Source organism: Macaca thibetana, chromosome 12 (genome assembly GCF_024542745.1).
Source record: "Macaca thibetana thibetana isolate TM-01 chromosome 12, ASM2454274v1, whole genome shotgun sequence".
NCBI lineage: Eukaryota > Metazoa > Chordata > Mammalia > Primates > Cercopithecidae > Macaca > Macaca thibetana.
This window is the reverse complement of record NC_065589.1, coordinates 3,719,917-3,738,333: the sequence shown is the minus strand read 5'-3', so window position 1 is coordinate 3,738,333 and position 18,417 is coordinate 3,719,917. Positions and strand designations below refer to the sequence as shown.

Sequence of the window (18,417 nt, the reverse complement as noted above, 5' to 3'; positions counted from 1 at the left end):
TTTCCAGAGGGGAATGGGGCCAGCCCCTGCCACACACACACATGCTCTGGGATTTTAGCTCTGGCCCATTTCTTGGAGTACCGTGGGCACGTGGTGGCCTCCCTGTCACTCACTGGTCTGCTGAGAATCACATGGCAGAGGCTTCCATTCGGAGCCCGCAAACGGAGACCAGAGGGTCCTGCCTGTAATAGTCACTGCTTCAGTTTGGAGAAAGGTAGGCACACCCCTAAGGGGAGGGAGGCACCCGGGTGAAGGAGTGACTGGCACCCTGGCAGAGCCATTCAGGGGAACGTTGTAAAAAACAAATTAATCTCAGAATTCCGATTGTTTCCTGATTCCCATTTGCTTCTAAGAGAGAATAGAGCCTGCTTTCCATCCCTTTCCTCTAAGGCTCATCATCATCCCATAGAAATATTCACCAAATCCTCTAACGCCCCCTTCGAAAGTCGCCGTCAGCCATGGTGTCCCTGCATTCCTCCTGCCACACTTCTGCCTTGGGTGCAGACACTGATTCTTAGACGGTCCTGTGGTGGGGCTAAGGGGGGATGGCAAACTTTTGCTGTTTCCCTTGTGATTTTCTGTCCTCTGCACACCCCTCTGCCCCTGTGTGCCCCAAGCTTCCAGGACTTGCTCACAGCTGGAGGAGCCACAGAGATTGGCCAGGAGGAGGGGAGCCTGGCCCCCAAAGACACCTGCCTTTTTACCAAGTGGGCCCCCCTTGCCACCTTTCCCCTACAGCACCCAGCAAGGGTGGCAGGGCAGCTGGCTTCCTGGCATGCCAGGCCCCACCAACCCAGGCCACCCTGATGCCTGGCTCCCTAGTGACGGGTGGCTTCTCCTGCTCAGGGCCAGCCTTGTGCTCAGCTGCTCAGCCTCCGAGGTCCCCTGCCCTGCTTAGCGCTCGCTGTGCAGATGTGGCCTGGAAGGAGGCGTCACACTCTCTACCATGAAAGCAGCACTCTGCATTTCCTCCCCCGCCTCTGGACAAGGCATTTGTCAAAAAGACAGTGCACTGGGGAGGAGGCTCTGGAGTGGAGGTGGCCAGCTTCATGCTGGCACTGCCCATCCCAGCCCGGACTGGCAGCAAGCTGGGAGCCTCCCCGGAGCCATCCAGCCCTCGGTGGCCAATGGTCTCTTTGAACCCTTACCCAGATGGAACAAGGAAACCGTTCGGCAGAGCAGGAGGGACTCTCCCGAGAGTCCCCACGGGGCCTGCTGCTGGCACCCTGATGCCTGCCCATTGGGTGGGTGATCACTGAGGCATGGTCCACAGGGCTGGACTCGGCCTGGGTGCACAGCTGTGTCCACTGAGTGTCCGGCCTGCCCCCAGGCCCTCCTGCCTGCCTGAGACTGTCTCAAGAGGGCTGGAGGGTGTGTCAGGGCCCTTCGGAGGAACTGCAGCTGGTGAACGCAATCTCGGGGCCTGGGTGCTGGGGGTGGGGTCAGCCCGGAGCAGGGAGCATCCTGCCTCTAACCAGCTGTGTGACAGTATGGCCCAGCCTCAGCTGATCCCTCTCAGCAGGGCTGAATTGTCACGGGAGGTGAATGACAAGGCCAGATATGTTGAGCCTCGTCTTTCTGCCCAAAAAACGTCTTAGAAGAACTGGAGATTTTGCCAAAGTGCAGATGTTGACTTTGAGGCTCCAAGGCCCGAGACCACGTCTCTGAAAGCTCCCGGGGAATGGTGCTGTTGCTGGTCGGGGGACCAACTTCTGGGTAGCAAGAACTTAGAATGCCCGTGAGGCTGTTGTGGATGCAGAGGTCGCTTGGGTCTGTTGGATTGGTACAAAAGGGAGGTTCCCGCCAGCCCCTCCTGAGACACAGTTCAGGGTGGGCGCAGTGTGGGCGAGAGCTCCTTGGGCACAGCTGCCCTGGGGGGCTGGCCTTACTTTCTCCTTCCTCTCCCCTGAGTGGGGGGTGAGTGCTCTGACACTGTAGGGAGAAGGCACCCATGTCGGCCCAGCCTTCCAGATCGTGCCCTTGTGCTGAGGGCTTTGAGGCTTCCGTTGGGGTGGGGGCTGGCTGGGCAAAGCCCTGGAGGGGAGGCCCAGGGAGAAGTTGGCAGAGGGTCCTGGTCCTTGTGTCTTGTGGTCTTTCTGTCTGCCCAGGCTCACTCGGCCGCAGCTTTGTTATTTGGAAGCCTGTGGTCAGGCAGCTCCAGCGCTGGCTTCTGGTGGGCCCCTTGGCACTGTGTGGTGGTTGGGCAATGTGACCAATGACTGCTCCCCTACATAGTATGTGCCTGGGTTAGAAGGTGGGCAGAGGCTGCCATCTGTGCCCTGCTGCCCTCCGGTGTCCAACCTGGCGCGGCCCAGTGTTACTGGCCTCTTTGCTGTTGGTATTTACAGCCCTGTCCATCATCTATCCGGTCCTGGCCTTGGCCTGCCAAGCCATGTGCCCACCGGCCACGGGAGCCACCTGCTTGATCTGCACGGTCCCGGTATCCCTAAGGCTTCAGCTGCTGGTTTCTCTCTGGTCTCTTCGTTGTAGTCCCTCTTTCAACAAATATTTAGTGAGCACCTATGAAGTGCCGGGAGCTGTTCTAGACCCAGTTGGGGAAGAAAACAGCTCCTTGCCCTCTTGGGCTCCTGTTCTTTTGGTGACACGCATGTTGACCATAGACCAGGCCAGGCCAAGCCTTTCCAGTGAAGTAGCTCATTGAGCCCTCACAGCACCAATGCAGCACGTCCTATTGTGACCCCCCTTAGGTGTTTTGCAGAGGTGGAAACTGAGAGCTAGACAGGTGAAGCCACTCTCCCAAGGCTGCTTCACAGAGAGCGGTAGCTGGGCTTCAGACTGGGGCCAGGCTCCAGGGACCGTCTCAGGGACGGCTCAGGAAACCCAGCCTTGGAATTGCAAACATCCCTCTCCGTGCCCATCCCGGCATGCCCTCACCGTCCCTCCTTCCACAGATTTCCGAATGGTAAACGTTCTGTATTCCTGAAATAAACCCTTCTTAGTCATCCGGAATTGATTCTTTAAATACCTGATTTGACTTGATTTGCTAATGTCTTAGGATTTTTTGTATTTAGATTCACAGGCGGCAACGTTCTAGCCTTTGGTTCTGATGCTGTCAGGTGTCCAAACTGTGTCGTCTTTTTATGGAGGATGCTGGATATGGGTGGGAGCAGAGGGTATATGGGAAATCTCTGGACCATCCTCTTAATTTTGCTGTGAACCTGAAGTACTCTAAGAAAATAAAGTCTTTAAAAAGAAAGAAAGAAAGAAAGAGATATAAATAAATAATAAAATGGGAAGTGGTCCTTCATCTTTAGGTTCTGGAATAGTTTAATATAGATGGGAATTGTCTGTTCATAGAAAGTTCTATTTAATTCTCTTATAAAACAAGCGGGTTTGTTATTCTTTGTGGCGTAGATACAGACCTTTGGTAACCTGGTCCACGTGCCTGATGGTTATCGATACATTTCGGTTTCCTACTTTCCTTGGGTGAGTTTGGTAACTCCGACAGCATAAGAATTAAGAGTGTGAATTCACGAATCCAACTGCCTGGTGTCCATCTGGCTCCTGCTGTCCTTATTCGTTGTGTGACTGGGCAAACGGAAGCTTGGGGTGACCAGGGACCTACAGATGTGCCCGGTGTGACCGGCAGCTCTAGGTGTTGTACACCCCCCGGACTCCTGCCTCAAGTTGACCGTGAGTCTCTCAAGATTTTCCTTACAGCCTGTTTCCTTCTCCCCAACATTCTTATTTGTTTGTTTTGCACTGGGGGATTAGCCAGTCATTTGTTGTCATACTTGCAGACAAAGTAGCCCCAGGAATACCTTTCCTTTGGACGGAAGGCATTTCTAGGGGAATTTCCCAGAAGCAGCCGCTGAGCGGTGCACATTCTGTGGCTGTACTGCTTCTCTCGCTCTCCCGCATGGTCCCTGGACTCACTGGGTATGGACTTTCCGGGCTGCCCTGCTCTTTCCACCAACACTCTGGACATCCTGGGAGTGTCACTGAGTGGGGGTGGTGAGCTCGTGGGAAGCCAGCACACGTCTGCTGGCTGTCTAGGTCTGGAAGCCGTAGGAGGTTGCCCTACTCTTAGAGTCTAGAGATTTCTTCGTGATTCAGCTGGGTTGCCCCTCCTCTTGTTTTCCTTCCTGGAACTTGGTGTTCTCTTTTAATCTGAAGATTATCCTGATAATCTGAAGATAATCCTGAACGCAGAGACACGTTCCTCTGCCCCATCCGTTCTCCTTCACTTTTTTTTTTTTTTTTTTTTTTTTTGGAGTCTCGCTCCATTGCCCAGGCTGGAGTACAGTGGCACAATCTTGGCTCACTGCAACCTCTGCCTCCTGGGTTCAAGTGTTCTCATGCCTCAGCCTCTGGAGTAGCTGGGATTACAGGTGCATGCCAACCATGCTGGCTAATTTTTGTATTTTTAGTAGAGACAGTGTTTCACCATGTTGGCTAGGCTGGTCTCAAACTCCTGACCTCAAGTGATCCTCCCGCCTTGGCCTCCCAAGGTGCTGGGATTACAGGCATGAGCCACCGTGCCCGGCTTTCTTTGCCTTTTGCTCAGCATGCTGGGAGACTTCTAGGAGTGGTCTCTGATTTATTAGTTTTTTTTCATTTTTAAAATTTTTAAAACTTCTCCTTGTATTTGTTTTGTCGTTTCCAGCAGTCCTTGTTTTGTTTCCTAATGGTTCCTTTTTTTAAAGCAGACAATTCTGGTTTTATCCAGGTCCCTCCTTGGAGGGTGAATTCTGCTGCTCTGAGGCTGCCTCCCTGTTCAGAGGCCTCTGCTAGGTGTTCAGCCTGCAGGTGCCCCTGAGTGGCCCTCAGGTCCCTGAGGTGTCTCCTTATCTGTTGTGCGCTCACGCCGATGGCAGGTCTCACTGATCACACTGAGTGGTTCCATACCTCTGGTCGACTCGGGGTGGCTGAGGTGGGTGTCTGAGGGGTCAGGAGGCTGTGTCCAGACTCGGCAGGGGACTGAGAACCCCCACTGAAGGACTGTGCCCACCAGGCACTCAGGAGAAGAGAGGACTGGCCTTGTGGGGTGGCCAGGACCCATTGAGACCCATGGGGGTGGCTGGCAGCTGGGACTTCTCCACGTCTGTGAACTCTGCTGTGATCTCACCCTGGCACGTTCCCTAGCCCTGAGCATCTGGAAGCTCAGGGTTGAGGATGTGGTGGGGGAGGGAGAGAAGGTGGGGATGAGAGCAGACTGCCAGGTGGCAGTCCCTTTCACGTGAACTGGGCAATGCCAGGATCCTGTGGAGGCAAAGTCTCCTCTGCTGTGATGCCAGGGGCTGAGGAAAGGCAGGGAAAGCTCAGGGTAGTGAATGTCCTGGACATCCGCTCCGTGATGTGGACAGTGGTCACAGCCCATGTTTCTGTGGCCAGATTCTGAGCCCTGATCCTCACTTTTGCCCCTCCAGGGTCCCCTGGTGGAACCTCGGGTGTGTAATGGTGTGTGTATGTAATGTATGTGTGAGAGAGAGATGGGGTATGTGTGATGTGGAGTATGTGTGTGTGATGTGGTGTGTGTGATGTGGTGTGTGTGGTGTGGGGTTTGTGTTAATCAGGGTGTATGTGTATGTGATATGTGTGTGATATGGGATGTATGTGAATTGGGGTATGTATGTGTGTGGTGTGAGGTGTGTGTGTGATGTGGAGTGTGTGGGGGGTGTGTGTGATGTAGGTGTGGATGTCGTGTGGGGTGTGTGTGTGTGGTGTGTGAGTGTGTGTGCGATGTGGGGTTCATGTGTAATGTGAGTTGTGCGTGATGTAGTGTGTGTGATGTGGGGTGTGTGTGTGATGTAGTGTGTGTGGTGTAGCGTGTGTGGTGTAGTGTGGTGTTGGGGTTGTGTGGTGTTGGGGTTGTTTGAATTGGAGTGTGTGTGATGTATGTGTGTGGTGTGGGGTTTGTATGTGATGTGGAGTGTGTGTGGTGTGGGAGGGTGTGATGTAGGTATGGATGTAGTGTGGGGTGTGTGTGGTGTGTGCCTGTGTGTGTGATGTGGGGTTCATGTGTGATGTGAGGTGTGTGATGTCTGTGTGATGTGGGGGGTGTGTGTGATGTAGAGTGTGTGATGTGGGTGTGTGATGTGGAGTATGAGCGTGATGTAGTGTGTGGGGTGTGTGATGGGGGTGTGTGTGATGTGAGGTGTGCATGATGTGAGGTGTATGTGATGTGAGGTGTGTGTGTGATGTGGGGTGTATGTGTGATGTGGGGTATGTGCTTGATGTGAGGTGTGTGGTGTGTGTGTGTGATGTGGGGCAGGTGTGATGTGTGTGTGTGATGTGAGATGTGTGTGATGTGGGGTGTGTGTGTATGATGTGTGTATGATGTGGGATGTGTGATGTAGTGTGTGTGAGGTGAGGTATGTTTGAGGTAGTGTGTGATGTGAGGTGTGTGTGTGATACAGTGTGTGTGTGATGTGGGGTGTGTCTAATGTGAGGTGTGTCTAATGTGAGGTGTGTGTGTGAAGTGGGATCTGTGATGTAGTGTGTGTGATGTGAGGTGTGTGTGATGTGGTGTGTGTCTAATGTGAGGTGTGTGATGTGGGATGTGTGATGTAGTGTGTGTGAGGTGAGGTATGCTTGAGGTAGTGTGTGATGTGAGGTGTGTGTGTGATACAGTGTGTGTGTGATGTGGGGTGTGTCTAATGTGAGGTGTGTGTGTGATGTGGGATGTGTGATGTAGTGTGTGTGACGTGAGGTGTGTTTGAGGTAGTGTGTGTCTAATGTGAGGTGTGTCTAATGTGAGGTGTGTGTGATGTGGGGTATGTGTGTGCTGGGTGTATGTGCGTGTGTCTGTGTGCGTGTTTGTGTGTGTGTGTCTGACTAGAGGAGATTTCACATGTGTGCTCACCCCTCAGCCTTCTTCCCTGCCATGCTGGTTCTGACCATCCAACAGTGTCTACGGTACTTTGCCCTTCCCTTTCTGCTGTAGAGTCTACCTGCACTTTACAAACTGATTCGTGTCTTCTCTGTGTTCTAGTTGCTTACAAACATGCTTCTGCCCTGCTAGATTTCTCTGATTCATCTCAGCTTTTTCAACAACTAGCAGCATTCCTGGCAATGATAGATGCTCAAATATGTTGCAGGAATGGAAGGAAGAAAGGGAGGAAAGATAGAAGGGAGGAAGAAGGAAGGAAGAAGAAGGAAGGAAGGAAGGAAGGGAAAAATGAATGAGTTGGTGAAAGGATAAATGGATAAAAGGAAGGAAGGATGGATAGATGAATGGATGGGTGGAGGGAATGAAGGGTGGATGGTAGATCAGTGAATGGATCAGTGAATAAATGGATGGATGGAAAGATGGAAGGAAGGAAGGAAAAGGAAAGAAAGAAAGAGAAGGAAAGAAAGAAAAAGAAAGAGAAAGAAAGAAAGAGAAAGAGAAAGAAAGAAAAAGAAGAGAAAAGAAAGAGAAAGAAGGAAGGAAGGCGGGAAGGAAAGAACGAAGGAAGGAAGGAAGGAAGAAGTAGGTAGCTGGGTGGCTGCACGGGTGAGCAGGTGAGGAGATGGATAAATGGCCTTAGAGTAAAACCTGTCTCCCTTGGCCCACCCTGCCTCTCCTAGCTTTTTCCTTAATGCTTCTGTCCCTTTGTTAGACCTTGGGGATATAGAGTTGAATGGGGCCTTTCACCTGCCCATTAGGGCCCGGTCTGGTGTGGAAGAGACAACTGAGGCACCCTCTTGGTCCAGCCACAGCTCTGCAGCTCCACCCACCCCCCCACTCCTGGCCCAGGCAGGCAGATACAGGGAGGTAACTGCACGCAGGACGCATGCACACAGTTCCAGGTGGCCTGTGTATGCAGGAGGCACTCCCCAGCCCCAGATGTTTTACATTTGTTGCAGAGAACGCGGCCCATGTCAGCAGACATGGCTGGGGTCAGGGTGACATCAAGGGGGCCAGGCCCGGAGGCTCTCGGTCAAGAAGACTAATGAACCTGCCGCCCGTTTCTGCCTGAGCCTGGGTCCCCTCGGGCATGTGAAGCAAACCCTGAAACCCACCACTGGCCAGGGGACGGCCCCTGTCATTTTTGGCTTTTCATGGATGATACGGTATTTCCCCTTGGAGGGTTGGTTCAGCTCATATATCAAAAGCTGTGGTAATTATTTCCTCCCACTGAGGAAGGCTTCCATTTAGCTTTCTCTACCCCCCCCCCTTATTAATTATCTAATTACAACCACATTCTCCAAGAGAGAGCAGCCTTTGACTTTCTGCCCAGGACCACTTAAAAAAGGCTTAAATATTTGGAGTGCTCTGAACTTTGAAAAGTAGTGTGTGTGTGTGTGTGTGTGTGTGTGTGTGTGGTATGCATGGGTTTCGGGGAAAATATGTCTTGGCCTTTTCAGACCCTTGCCTTGGTTCAGTAAATGTTCCTGGAGTTCTCTGAGGATATAGGCTGCTGGGGTGAAGCCTGGGGCTTGGGGTTGGGAGAGGGCTGGGGGTGAAGGAGCAGAACCACACATCCCCCTTACACACCGCTGTGTAGCATCAGACACCCACGCCCACAGGGACACACACGGACCCACGCACACAGATGCACACACCCACACAAAAACATGCACACTGACACTCCCATGGGAACACACACAGACCCACTCACGAGGAGGTACATGCTTAAATACACACACACACTGACAAACGGACCCACTCACGTGGATGTACACACAAACAAACATGCACATTAGCACTTCCACGGGAAAACACACACACGGATGCACACACTCACACAGAGACACACCTACACACTGACACTCCCACAGGGACACGCACAGACCCACTCATGAGGACGGACATGCTTACACAAACACACACACACATACACGGACCCACTCACATGGATGTACACACTCACAAACATGAACATTAGCACTGCCACGGGGAAACACACACACACGGATGCATACACTCACACAGAGACACACCTACACACTGACACTCCCACAGGGACACACACAGACCCACTCATGAGGATGGACATGCTTACACACACACACACAGACACATACACGGACCCACTCACATGGATGTACACACTCACAAACATACACACTATCACTTCCACGGGAAACACACACACACGGATGCACACACACACACGTGCACACTGACACTCCCACAGGGACACACAGACTTCATGGATGCACATGCTCACAGAGACACACACACGCACACTGACACACACACAGACCACCTTACATGATGCACACACTCATACATGCAATTTACACAACTTGCACATGGACACACACTGACACTTCTGGACATTCTTTCCTACTCACACACTCTCACATTAGTGGGCACACTCACAGACGCAGACACACGATGTCACCGAGCACCACATCACACGTTCCTCCAGCTTCCACATGTGGCTTCCACATCCTGTCCCCAGTGCCTGGGGCCTCCCTGGACCTCCTTCCCTGCAGCAGAATCCTCATGGTGGCCCCTCTCCTGGCGGCTGCCTTGGGGAGCCCATGCCTGCCTCTGGGCCGACACCCACCCCTCCCACCACGCTCAGCCCCTCTCGGGGAGGAGGGTCTTTGTCGCGCTGGTTTGCCCCTTAGCTGAGGGGAGCTCTCTAATAATTCTCGCTGAACACATTCTCGCTGAACACTGGCCTCCCACGAGCTCTGCCGGTCAATTGGCTATTCTCATGTTTGTGCCACGGGCATGGGAGTGAGTCCTAACATGGGCCAGGCCCTGTGGTGGGCAGCAAAGGTCCCGGGGCTCAGGGCGAATCTTCAGAGATCCTTGCTAGAGCTCAGGTCACCCGGCAGGACAGCAACACAGCTTGGGGGCTGCTGCAGGCTGGCCTGGGTGTGTGGCAGAAGCAGCCCTGGGGCGCGGTGCGGGGCCCACCTGTGTTCGCCACACCCCCGACCAAGGGCTGATGCCAGTGGTATGTCCCCTGCCCTGTGGGCCCCACTGCAGTGCCCCAAGACCTTGGGCTTATGACACCACATCCCTGTGCACCCTGGGTCTCAGACGCTGGCCCCGGCCACCTCCCAGCACCTTCTCTCTGAGCTTGGCGGGCACAGAGGGCGGTGCGGCGTCGGGGTCTCCACCCCGGCTTCCTGGAGGACCTGGACTTTCCTCCTGCCTGGGTCTCCTTCCCCTGCAGGTGGGAACAAGGCTCTGGGTAGCGCCTGAGTGGGTTCTTCCTCCAAGGTGCTTGGGACAGCAGGTTGCAGCCCGGAGCTGCACTGAGCCTGGCACACCCACAGTTGGATTGGCCCACAAGTGCGCTTGGAAGTCATTTGTGTGGCAGGAGGGGACCTTGTGGGGCTGGAAGAATTGTGTGTCTTGATCACAGTGGGGGGTGCAGGAAACAACACGCATGATGAAACTGCAGGAAGTACACATATGCCACTCACACGCAAACACACAATACACACACAAAAACACACACACTCCACATACCCACGTACACACATAAACACACACCATGCACCACACAAATATACCACATACTACACACACTCCCCACACTGTACATACACACCACATACACACCCATACCACACACAAACACACCACACCCCCACATGCAAACACACACCACATACACCACCACACACAAACACACATCACGCGGCACACAAACCACACACTACACACACATCCCACATTGCACATACACACCACATAGACACACACATACCACACAAACACACCACACTCCCACATACACACACACAAACACACACCACATACACCACACACCATACAAACATACCACACACTACATACACACACAAGCACACCACACTCCCATATACACACACAAACTCACCCCACATACACCACACACCATAAAAACATACAACACACACACAGACATACCACATACACATAGATAACATACCATACACACTGCCCACTATATACCACATATACATATCCCACACCACACATAACCCCCCACACAAACACACACCACATACACCACACATATCACACCCTACACACACACTTCACACTGTACATAGACGCCACATACACACACAAACACATACCACACACACAAACACACCACACCCCCACATACACACACAAACCACATACCCCACACACCACACAAACATACCACACATTACACACACTACACAAACATACCACATGCATACACATGTACCATGTACACTGCACACTATATACCACATATACATACTCCACACCACACGCACCCTCAACAACCCCCCACACACAAACACACACCACACGCACCCACACGAGTGATATATGAATAAGCTGTTGGTGTCTACTGGTGTAAGATGCTTGGGTGTGACGTGGTGACACCATTGTATGTGTGGTATATAACGTGGTATATCGTCTGTGTGGATATGTATGTAATATGTTTGTGCAGTGTGTGGGGTGTGTGTAGTATGCGGTGTGTTTGTGGTGTGTGGTATGTGTTTGTGTGTGCATGTGGGGGTGTGGTGTGTTTGTGTGTGTGGTGTTTGCGTGTGTATGTGGTGTGTATGTACAGTGTAGGGTGGGTGTGTAGTGTGTGATATGTTTGTGTGGTGTGTGGTGTATGTGATGTGTGTTTGTGTGTATGTCGGGGTGTGGTGTGTTTGTGTGTGTGTATGTGGTGTGTATGTACAGTGCGGGGTGTGTGTGGTGTGTGTGTGTATGTGGGGGTGTGGTGTGTTTGTGTGGTGTGTGGTGTGTGTAGTGTGGTGTGTGGTGTGTGTAGTGTGTTTGTGTGTGTACGTGGTTGTGTGGTGTGTTTGTGTGTGTGGTATGTGTATGTGGTGGGTATGTACAGTGTGGGGTGTATGGTAGTGTGTGGTATGTTTGCATGGTATGTATAGTGTGTGTGGTGTGTGTAGTGTGTGTGTGTACGTGGCAGTGTGGTGTGTTTGTGTGTGTGGTATGTGTATGTGGTGTGTATGTACAGTGTGGGGTGTGTGTGTAGTATGCGGTATGTTTGTGTGGTGTGTGGTGTATGTGGTGTGTGTTTGTATGCGCGGGTGTGGTGTGTTTGTGTGGTGTGTGGTGTGCATAGTGTGGTGTGTCGTGTGTGTAGTGTGTGTGTACGTGGCAGTGTGGTGTGTTTGTGTGTGTGGTATGTGTATGTGGTGTGTATGTGCAGTGTGGGGTGTATGGTAGTGTGTGGTATGTTTGCGTGGTGTGTGTAGTGTGTGGTATGTTTGTGTGGTGTGTGTGTGTGTGTGTATGTGGGGGTGGGGTGTGTTTGTGTGTGTGGTATGTGTATGTGGTGTGTATGTGCAGTGTGGGGTGTATGGTAGTGTGTGGTATGTTTGCATGGTGTGTATAGTGTGTGTGGTTGTGTAGTGTGTTTGTGTGTATACGTGGCAGTGTGGTGTGTTTGTGTGTGTGGTATGCGTATGTGGTGTGTATGTGCAGTGTGGGGTGTATGGTAGTGTGTGGTATGTTTGCGTGGTGTGTGTAGTGTGTGGTATGTTTGTGTGGTGTGTGTGTGTGTGTATGTGGGGGTGGGGTGTGTTTGTGGGTGTGGTATGTGTGGAAGCTGCATGAAAGGCACATGGGACATCTCTATGTTGTTTTTGCAACTTCCTGTGAATCTGTGTCAAAAGCACAAATTTTAAAGCAAGAATCCACCGTAGAGAGCTCCCCCCAGCGGCTGACCCATTTCTCTGCGTCGTCCTCCTGAAACACAGCCCTCTGCTGCCCAAAACCCCACAGCTCCCTCAGGCCTGGATAGGGCCAGTGTGCACATCTTGTCCCCAGGCAGCCTGTTCTGAGGGGCTCACCCACAGCCAGACAGCATTCACGGCCATGCCGAGCACTGGCCAGGGAGAGGCCTAGGGGCGGTGAGTGTGAGAGAGAGTGCACTCGGGGGCAGGAAAGGGCCCTGGGGGGTGGGAAAGGGTGCTCTGGGCTTGGCCTGGCCCTGGGGGCAGGGGTTGCAGAAGCTTGGGCTGGCCCCGTAGCAGTCACCTGTCCCGTGTCTTTTGGGAGGAGCGTTGAGTAGAACAGAGCCAGCTCTCTCAGGGCCTGCCCCGTGTCCCGTCCCACCCAGCCTTGGGACGGACGGTCTCAGGACAATCCTGCAGGATGCTGAGCGAGGCGGCCTTATCTCACCGTCTCCCTTCCTTATCTTCCAGGCTGTCCGTCGCGTCGGCAGCGCAAGTGGAATTGGGATGCATTCGAGTCTGTAACTTCTGAAACCTGAACAACCTCAGGAGGCCCTCACCTCTGCCCTCCACCAGCGTCGAGAGAGGGGACAGCAGTGACATCGGACAGAAGACCCGGGCTCCCGTCCTCCCCCAGGACGGTCCCCACATAGGAAGGGCACTCCCAGCCCTCTTGCTGGTGATGTTGTCATGGTCATCTTGTCTCTGTTGGGATTTTTCTTTTGGGTCTTATGTTTTGGGGGAGGCTTATTCTTTCTGAAAATGTCTAGATTCAGGAACACATTTACGAGGATTTGGATTTTGAATTTGTATTTCCCTCTAAGTGCCTTTTTTAATGTCTATTTTTTTAATAAAACAGAAATGCATTCTTGTACAATTCTGTTGAAACTGGACCAAGGCTCTCAGAAGAGGACCCCCGAGTTCCTTCCCCTCCCCCGAGCCTCTGCATGATTGTTTCAAGTCAGCCTGGAATTCTTATTTTCATGCCGCTATTCTTTTTCTTTCTCCATGATTTGCTCGGCTAGCCATTTAAAAAAAAAATATTCTCTGTTCAGTGTATATGTTGCTTGTTTGTTTTATTTATTGAGATATTTTTACAAGCTAAGTGACTGCAGTGTGGCTGTGTATCCTGCTCCCCACCCAGGAAAAATAAAGACTTCCGCGCAGCCATGGTCTCCCCATCTCTGTTCTCATCTCCACTTCGCAGCTCCGGGCATGGCCTGAGAGAGTCAGAACAGGTCCCAGGAATCAGTATTGCTTCACTTTAAAAGGCACGAGAGAGGATGTGAGACGTTTTATGCGGTGCATAATTGCAGAAATTTCTAGAAACTACCAACTCTAACATGGTTGCCAGTGTGAACAGACCCGGGCCTGGGAGAGCAGAGGGGGCCTCAGCCCTTTCCCAGTGCCTAGTCCTCTGCTGCTCCCCAGCAGCCTCAGCACGAGAGACCATTGCTGTCACACCTATGCCCCACTCTTGATACAGCAGTGTGCCCATCCTGTGCACCGTCCCTGCTGTCCAAAGTCAGGGCCAGCCTTCCCTGCTGCTCACCCTGGGTGGTATTCCCTGCTCTCCCAAGCATGGCATTCATTTGTGCCATCACCTGCCTGCCTGTCCGAACGAGTCACTGTCTGCTCCACGTGCATCCGTGCCATGTTGACTGTGAGCTCACCAGGCAGCTGGCTAAGGATGGAGCACCCGGATGTGCAGGTTAGGTTGGAATCCTGCCCAGAAATCCCACAAGGACCATGATCTGCCACCAAGGAGAGTCAGCCCAGGTCTGGTGCAGGTGGGCACCTCTGCATGAGGGCAAGGGTCCATGACCTGCCCGCTGCCTCCTTACCATGTCAGCACCCATGAGCACTGTGGGGGTGGGTGGTGCTTGTGGACCCCAGGGTGGAGGCTTCCAGCTCTGGGGACTGTGAGTCACCAGGTCACTACCCTGAGACACCAAAGGCATGTCTCCTGGGGGACGCCTGGTACTGGGGTCTGCTGGGTGGAGCTGCTCACCAAGCAGTGGGCACACATAGCCCACCCAGCTCCCAGACAGGAGTTCTGGAAGTAGGGATCTCTGGCAAGATGGCGGTGGCCTGTAAGCCTCATTTCCCACTCCCACCCTGCCCCCAGGTCCACCATGGCAAGGACACGAGCTCTGGAAACACCAGCATGACCTCAGCTTCCATCTGGCTCCTGGTGATGACCTTGGTACAGCACTGGCTTCCACAAATGCACACACTGCACATGCACATACCACACACACATGCATGTACACATACCACACACCGCTCATGCACACAAACCACACACACATACATGTACACACACACCACACACACACATGCACACACTGCACACGCACACAGCACACATATGCATGTACACACACACCACACACATAAATGCACACACTGCACATGCACACACCACACACACGCATGTACACACACCACACACATGCATGTACACACACGTGCACACACCGCACATGCACACACACCACACACACACACACTGCTCATGCACACACCACACACACATGCATGCACATACACCACACATACAAACATGCCCACACTGCACATGAACACACCACACACGCACATGCGTGTACACACATGCGCACACACCACAATGCACACACACCACACACATGCCCAAGCTCACACTGCACATGCACACACCACACACATACATGCATGTACACACACACACTACACATGCACACACACCACACACACATGCACACACTGCACATGCACATCACACACACATGCATGTACACACACACCACACACACATGCATGTACACACCACACACACAGGCACACACAATGCATGTGCACACACTTGGCACACTTCAAACAGACGCACACATACCCATGCCACATGAATGTATGCACATACGACCAGCACACACATGCACACGTGTGCACACACGAGACTCTGGGGAGAGAGAATAGGGCAGCAGTGGTCCCAGCAGCAGGAGGCCCCGCCCTCCCCCGTACTGTCTGGCAAGCTCTGCAGAGGCCCGTAGGGGCCACGAAGACAGCGGAGGTCACAATGCCCTCCTTCCTGAAGTGATTCAAATAGAAATAATCCCAAATCACACAATGCAAAGCTGATGGACGGCGGGGCCAGAAGGAGTCTCTTTCTTGGTTTCCAAGTTAAAACTTCATTCTTCCTCTGCCCAGTGCCCTGAGCCTGGTTTCCTGCTGAGCAACAGCCCCTTGTCACCTTTGTGGGGGACCCGGCCCTGTGAGTGTCCACACCCAAGCCCAAGGCAGAGGAGGTGAGGAATGAGAGTGCCCCATGCAAATGAGGGGGCAACCTGACCCCACGTGGGAGGTCAGGGATGGAGTTCAGTGGGGGCCTCAGAGCAGTGACCCAGCCAAGGGGGTCATCCCAGGGCCTCCCTGTGGCGGCTGCATCTCTGGGCATCACTGGCGGCTGCCTGTTCCCGGCCCACCCGCCCCACACTCTGGTCGGCATATCAGGGTCTCCTTCTCCCCCAGCCCTGGCCTCTCCTGGGGTCTCTCCTGGGGCTTTGTCTCCAACTCTGGGTGCCCTAGGAGCCGGTCACCAACACCATAGGCTGCGTGGAAATACGTGGCCGTGAATACAGGCTCACTTCCTGTTTTCACCCCTGCACACACACTCCTGGAAGAGGGGCAGGAAGGCGCTGGCTTCCAGAACACGCACGTGTGTATCTACGGCTCCATACGCACGCTGGCATGCATGTGTTTGCGTGTGTGCGATGCATGTCTGTGGACGCAGGTACATGCTGTCCTGTAACCTGCTGCTGGCTCCTCCTCCCCAGGTGTTGTGGGGCCACTTCCCTGTGCTGGCTCCTGCTCCAGGGTCTCACAACTGCTCTGGCGTTAACCAGAGCCCCCTGAAGTCATGGCCCTGAGAACAGATCTGTGAGAGCTGGTGTGCACGTATTTTCAGGGTCAGATGACTGAGTCCGCAGAACAGGAGAGCGTTCAGAGCCCCAGGGGCTCTCTAAAGGAAAACATACCCCAAATCCCCCTCACTTCCACCTGTGTTCAAGGGCAGCCCGACGGAGGCCCCAGCTGTCAGGCGACCAGGTCAAGCTGAGGGGCCTGGGTGCAGACACGTGGGGTGAGGGAACCCGGAGGGAGCAGCAGCGCTGCTGGGACCTCTGCACCCAGCCAGGCCCTGGCATCGCAGACCATCCTTGAGGGAGGACCACTGGCCAGGCAGGTGGGGGCCTTGAGTCTGAATTTCCCCGCAGGGCGAGACACGCGGGGGGCGGGGGTTCCTCTGCAGGTCCACAGGCTCAGATCTGAAACACAGCCTTGGGCCTGTGCAGTGGCCAAGACCAACACGTCTCGATGGAAAAGTCTCACTCTTTGCTTTTGAAAGCAACTGCAGACAGAGGTGGGCCTCCAGGTTGTAGCTGATGGAACACAGGTCCAGTGGGAGCCGGGAGTCATGGGGCAGCCAAGAGGCAACGGGAACTCAGCCCGAGGTCAGCCATCTCCCTGTGGCCCCAGTGCCGTCTGCAGGATGCCGTGTGGCTCTGAGTGACCTTAGTTTGAGGGGTTGCTGGCAGCCCTGAGCACCCCAGAAGAGGAGGTGGGGGCCCTCACAGGAGACCTCTGGGTAAGCCTCTGGGTAAGGCTGAGTGGGAACGGACTGTCTGGAAGAGGGTGGCCCGGGTGGGCAGGGGGGTTCCTGGGGAGGGGCAGTATACTCCACGTGGCTACAGAGGCCAGGTGCAGCCTTGCGTTATCCTGTGCCTGCAGGGCCATGAAAATGGCGATCAGTCATAGAAACGATGCCGTCGGAGGCTCTTCAAACACCTCACTGTGTGTGGCATGGGTACGCCTGTGGGCCGCCACACATAGGGGCCAACCTGTAAAGGGGCAATCTGCCCCACAGATGCCTTCAACCCACAGACTAAGATGCCATGTCGTCTGGGGCCGGGGCCATCTGTACCGTCCCTGCATCCTGCTTCTCTGTGGGCGGCATCACCCACAGTCTGTCTCCCGCTTAAGCCCTTTGGCTTGGGGCGAGACAAGTCTAACCCTCCATCCACGGAGCACCGCCTCACTGCCCACACAGGATGGGAGCCTCCTGAGCGGCAACGGCCAGGGCAAGCGAAGGCCCAGAGAGCACGGCGATGGCAGCCCTCATGGGATTGAATGTGGGCACCTCATAACTGACAGATAGTGCAAAGGTCTGTTCTGACTCCCAGCCCGCAGGAAGACTCAAAGTGTCCTCTCCCTAAAGGAAGCTGACAGCTGCCTGGGAGAGTCAGGGCTCTTTAGAAACAGCCAGGCCCTTTGCCTGCTCATGGCCACACTGGTTTACACCCCAGTGGACTTGACTTTCCCCCTCCAAGCCCCAGTCTCCCTGAGAGGAAGACTCCAATATCTACTCCTGGGCCTGCTCGCTGCCACCTGCCAGTTCTGTCCTCCTGAATGAAGACTCTCATCCTGACCCGGGCTGGGCTTAGGGCTGCCTTTTTCCTACCACCCCATCCAAGGCTGAGCGGAATCGCCCATCCTCCACATGCTTCCAGCAGCTCTCATCACTCGCTGACTCAGTGATTCAGGAAACAGACCCGACTGCTGAAAGAAAGTGGGGAGGGCATGAGTGGGAGCCGGAGGAGGGGAGAGGGATGGGAGCGATGCAGGGGTGCATTGGCCAGGAAGGATGACCAGGCTATGCCCGGGTTCCTGGGGTCTCGGGATGAAGCGTGGGAGGGAGCTGGGAGGGCAAGAAGCTGTCCGGCAGCTCTGCATCGCAGGATGTGTGTTTAGGTGTTTGTGTGTTTACACATGCCTGATTATCAGTGTTCC

At 53.9% G+C, this 18,417-nt stretch overlaps 1 protein-coding gene across 1 annotated transcript in view; it reads left to right on the top strand.

Moving 5' to 3' along the window:
- TWIST2 (twist family bHLH transcription factor 2) overlaps nucleotides 1-13,761 on the top strand; it is a 61,496-nt gene extending 47,735 nt beyond the window's left edge. The window contains exon 2 of the mRNA XM_050750496.1: nucleotides 13,060-13,761. The gene's annotated coding sequence lies outside the window, so the exon portion shown is untranslated. The remainder of the gene's footprint in view (nucleotides 1-13,059) is intronic.
- Nucleotides 13,762-18,417: the final 4,656 nt, after the last annotated feature.